Source organism: Oxyura jamaicensis, chromosome 7, assembly GCF_011077185.1.
Source record: "Oxyura jamaicensis isolate SHBP4307 breed ruddy duck chromosome 7, BPBGC_Ojam_1.0, whole genome shotgun sequence".
Lineage (NCBI taxonomy): Eukaryota > Metazoa > Chordata > Aves > Anseriformes > Anatidae > Oxyura > Oxyura jamaicensis.
In genome coordinates, this window is record NC_048899.1 from 17,614,998 (window position 1) to 17,620,438 (window position 5,441).

The following is a 5,441-nucleotide window of genomic DNA, read 5'->3' on the forward strand; positions in this document are numbered from 1 at the left end:
TGTGAATTGGAACGTAAAGGTGCTTTTGGAAAAGGATCCAGGTTGAAACTTGAGGACTTTCAGACGACAGGTTGGAAAGTTTTCAGATCGCCAACACGTTAGCCACTGGGCAACTACCCTAAACATTTGTATTTTAATTTAAGGTTTTTAGTTGTGATCCTTTTCTAACAAAAATGAGTTTTTTATAGCAAAGACTATGAATTTGCTGTTAATTTTTATATTGATATTTCACAAAACCCTAAAGAAGCCTTGTTTGTGTGAATCTGACATTTATTTTCTATTTGGCAGGTTTTGTTTCTGAATGGCAATAGCGTCTAAACTTTTTTCCTCCCATTTTTCTTGCTTGTACATTATTTTCCTTTTTTTTTTTCCTTCCCCCTCCCCCCCCCCATCCCTTTAAGTCTTTTGTACAGTGAGCAGCTTTCTGCAGGCGTAAGGAATTGTTGCAGATTGTCAGAGTTTATTTTTGGAAAGCGTGCGTTTACCGAGGAGGAGGGAATGCAATGGGCTCTTTTGTATAATGATACCACCGACTGTATATTTCCTCAGTTCTGTTATAGTAGCTATGTAAAGAAAATAAGGAGTTTTCTTACCTTAAACATAGTAGTATTACAATGGGTGATGTATTTATCCTCCATGTGGATTGTAGTGAGGATTACACGCGGCTTTAGTAGCTACCATATGGAAGGCTTGTCAGACACTCGTGTGACAACTGGCATTTTCTCTCTCACGCACACGGACACATGGACACGCAGACACACAGACACGCACACACACACACACACACCACGTACTTTCTCTCTCCTCTTCTTTCCGAATCACCGTTGCCGGTAAAGTCGCAACTTTAGCTGCCTGAAGGACTTTTTCCTCAGTTATTTCTCCGAGGAGGTCATTGCGGTGCGCGAGCTGAACCTTCAGCCTTGGCTGGATTTCCCTGTCGCCTCTGGAAAATGGCCCCTAGGAGAAGCAGCTAATCCCTGGCTCGAAGAGTTGAACAGCTTAGAGGAGACCGGATTGACACGTGTACCTTCTTACAGCAGTGTAGGATAGCACAGATCCCTCGTCTGAACAACCAAGGGTATATTTTTATTTTATTCTGTTATTATGACAACTGACGGGGTCATTTCTAGTAACTTATTTTCCAGTTCTTGAAGGGGCTGTTTTCATTCCATTCAGGACTCGCTTGTGGAAGGAATTTGAAGCATACCATACATGTGAGCAAATGCAAGAGGCTTTTGTTTTGTTTCTCAGTTTATAATGCAATTGAAAAACCAGACACTACTGTATTTGAGTTTTGCAGACCCAAGTACATTTTAAACTCACGAATAGCTTCGGTCCCTAGGACCATCCTCAGCATATTCTGAAAATAACCTTCCCGTGTCAAAACACGGCGTACCTGCAGATGTTGTTTTTTCAAATGACCACTTTGCTGCTGTGATCTAAAGTTAATCTGGCTGCGGAATCTGGTGACGTACTTTAAATTTTCCTTTAGCCGTTTATAAGCTGTGGGCAGTAACCACGTTTACATGATGATTTCTGTTGTCAGGTCTTCCTGGCGGTTTTGTATTTTCACTCTCGGTTGTGGCAAACCTTCTTGTGTTCCCGAGAGCCGCCGGCCGCGCCGAGCTGCTTTCTCTTACAGCCAGAGACACTCGAGAGCGCGCTGCTTCGCTGCTTTCAGGGTGCCGTGTTCGTTTCTTTACATCGTTTCACTGAGCTTTTGCTGGGGACAGGAAGACTTCCCAAGACCTTTAGAGCTCGTCTCCTCCCGAGTCCAGATTGCGGGGATTTCTTTCCTTGCTGTGCCCGCACCCCAGGCCCGGATGCTCCCGGTGGCCGCACAGGGCAAGAGGAGCCCTCAGTTTTTGAGGCTCTTTTCACCTTTTTGAGCCGTTAGCTTCCTCGTTTCAGGTGCCGCTGCCACGCGCCGGCTGGGCACGGCCCCGCCAGCAAGGCCGGGCCGCAGGGCCGCCATCATGGCCTCCATCGTGGAGGCGCGGAGCGCGGCCTGGTCGTGGCCGCGCCGCAGGGCAGCGGGCCCGGTTTGCAGTACACAAGTGACCGTTTGGTTTTCCTTTGGGTTTTCCTTTTTTCTTTTTTTTTACTTTCGATACGGAACATTCCTTTTTTATTAGTCGCAGTCATGTATTCATTCCATTCTTCCTTTTGTAAACTTTTTGGGCCCACGTCTTTTATGGGCATTGATATATATAAATATATATATAAATATATATGAATATATTTTTTTAAGTTTCCTACACCTTGAGGTTGCATGGTCTGTAAGGTTGGCATGTCTTTATATTGTATACAGATTTTGCACGCCAAACTTGGCAGCTTTGAAAATGAAAAAAAAAAATGTGTTTTTTTCCTTTTTTCCTTTTTTTTTTTCCTCTCGTGGCATTTGCGGAGACTAAAGTTGGGACGTTTTTGTCACACACGCACGCACCCACGCACGCACCCACACAGATACACACCAAGGAAGGAGAGTGGGAACATTTTTTTGCGTCTTACTGAACTTAAGAAATTGTGCTTTTTATTGTTAAAAAGAAAAAAAGAGTAAATAAAAAGGACTACTTAAACATTTCTCATTTTAAGAAAAAAAAAGAAAAAAAAAAAAAAAGACGTTTATCTAGCACTTGTGACTTACCAATAATAGAGTTTATTGTATTTATGTGGAAACAGTGTTTTTAGGGAAACTACGCAGAACACACGAAGTTAACTGCCTGTGTCATTTTTTTTTTTTTTAATTTGGTTGGGTATTTTATTTTAATTTCTTGGCTGGGTGGGGAGGTTGGATGCAACCCTTTGTCAACACATGTAGTCATTAATTCTAAGATGATGAATGACGAGGACTTTAAAGAGTTAACTCTTCAGCACAGCTGTGTTAACTTTTTTAAAATTACTTTTACATGATGTATTGCTAGGTTTCACTTTAAACAGTCGTGTACTGTGCAACACTGTGGTTTAAAACAAGACTTTACATCAAAAGGAAAACATGTTTCTTCATTGTCATGAAGTTGGGCTCGTTCTCAGCTCATCTTCTCTTTGTCTTTGATATTGATGAAAAAGTATCCTATTGAAAGAAAATAAATTAACACTTTTCTGTGCTCCATAGTGGAGGCGCTATTTTCCAATTTATGAGGATGACAAACTTATATATATAATATATATATAAAAGTGGGGGGAGGGGTTGAAACATTATTCACCCGAGAGCTTATTACAGATATGTAGTATCAAAAAGTTGTAACTATATTATATTCTACTTTATACCTATACATGCTCAGTATGACGTCACCATTGGTAGCAGCTACCGGTTTACGCTGTAATTTAGACACAATTTCACTCTTATTGTATGGACCCTACTTTACGTGATGGTAGCATTCTTTGTGCTAAGTTTTCTGATGGTCCTTTGTTTTACTTGGTGGAGTTGGAATATTTTTCTCATTCTTGTTTTTGTTTTTTGTTTGTTTTCATTTTTTTCTCTTTTGTTTTCTTTTTTTTTTTTTTTTTTTTTTTACTGGCCAATGGTGTCTTTCTCTGACAGTACCGACTTCAATTTCAACTTTATTAGGAGTCCAGTATTTTGTACCACATTATGACAACTTGTTATTCTTGTGGTGTAAATAAAAAGAAAAAGTTAATTATAGTACCACCTGTGTTTCTGTTGCTGATCTTCTTGTCTTCTGGTGCCTTCGGTCTGATGTGGTATTTCATCTGCTACATTCATGTGTGTGTCGTGGTATCTGTGGAAGGAAAATTGTTAGAGCTTCTGCCCAGTCTCCCTTCGGGTCCCAGATGCATGTTAACAAGCGCCTGCATGCAGGAACTGTAGGAAAAAAAAAAAAAAAAAAGATATCCCAGTGAAATTGAATGTCCAGCAACAAGTCTGTAACAGCTGCCGAGTTTTCCCCCAGAAGCCAGGACTGAGTGACTGAACTAGGAAAATCAATGGACAGAAAAACTGCCACGTTGAGTCCTGCACTATTTAGCCTTTCTGTATTTGTCACTGCTTCGCTGTGGTATGTTGGTTTCCATCGCAGGAGCATGTTGAGGGCGGCTGGGTGTAGGTTTCCCGTCCTGTTCCGTCCCGTTGTGCAAGGCTGGTGGGGAGATCGTCACCAGCCCGCAGGTGGTGTCCGTGCCTCGTGGAGCAGATCCTCCACACTTGCCCGAGAGGTGAGAGCCGTTGTTCAGCCAGAGCTGAACGTCACAAGCTGTAATGTGCCCATGAAACCCCGTGGCACCTCTGCAGGGTGAGGACAGCGGGGCTGGAAGCCCACCTTCCCACCTCCCCAGGCACATGCCATTTTCCCAGTGACTGCAGGTGAAGCCACAAATATCCAGGATGGTCTCATCCTCAGGAGAGAGGAGGTGGTGAGGCATAGCTGGCTTTTGGGAGCACTGCTGGCTCCACTCGCACAAGGATCCTGGCTTGACGGACCTGGATTCATCCCTGGGTTTGCCCAGGACCAGGACTGAGGATCTCCCTGAGGTTCTCAGTGTTCCTCTCAAGTTCAGACAAGTTAAGCAGTTGCAGCCTTTTTATTTTATGGGCTCATTCAGACATGGTTGTCTTCTATTTAGCCTCCATATCATCCTTGTGTCTGGAGCTCTGAACCACCTAAAGTCAAGTTTCCCCATGCATGTCAAACAACCGCCCTCTGATTTCAAGGCAACCAACTGCACTTTGGATCTGATACCCTGTGCTTTCATTGCCTCCTTCCTGGATGGAGAAGATGAGCCCTGGGGCACCTGTTTAAGCTAAGGCTTCTGCAGGAAGATTTGCCCATCATATGGGAACTGCTGCGAAGCACAAAAGAGAACAGGCCTGATGCCATCTGCCCTTCAGAGTAGTGTCCCAGCCTGCGAGCAGTTCGTGAGGCAGTATACAGGGAAGAGTCAAAATCTAGGGACCAACTCCTGGCTTCAGGGTCCTACCAGCAGTGGTGGCACCACCCTATTTGCAGGCAGGGACCACGAGGGGCTGGCAGTGGGCTGCAATAACCCCACTTGCCAGTGCAGAGCATTGGGAAGGGTCGTGCAGGAGCTGGGGGAGTCCACCAGCTGTGGTGAAACCCCACCACGAGACAACCCGGCCCAGCTCCTTCAGCCTAGAGGAAAGGGGCTGCTTTCACAGCAGGGCAGGGTGCCTCGCACACGATTTCAGTTTCCGTGCAGTGCGTTTGTCAGAGGTCGTTAATCCTTTAGGAAGCCCCAGGTCTCGCTCTGCGAGGCCAAATGTGCGCTTCGGGCTCCGATAAATATTCATTGCTGAGAGGTGGTTTTGAGACCCTGCAAATTAGAGGGATGGAGGGAGGCTGTTCAAACGCGCTGCATGTTTTGGAGGGTAGCCTGTGACAGCGCTTCCTTTGGCATCCCTAGGACCAACAGGATCTGATTATCTGCATCTGCAGAAGTGCTTTTTGCTTATCCAAATCCCC

General features: G+C 44.6%; 1 pseudogene; it reads left to right on the forward strand.

Annotated features, from left to right (window-relative positions):
- Positions 1-1,950: 1,950 nt before the first annotated feature.
- On the forward strand, positions 1,951-3,832 carry LOC118169560 (annotated as a pseudogene).
- Positions 3,833-5,441: the final 1,609 nt, after the last annotated feature.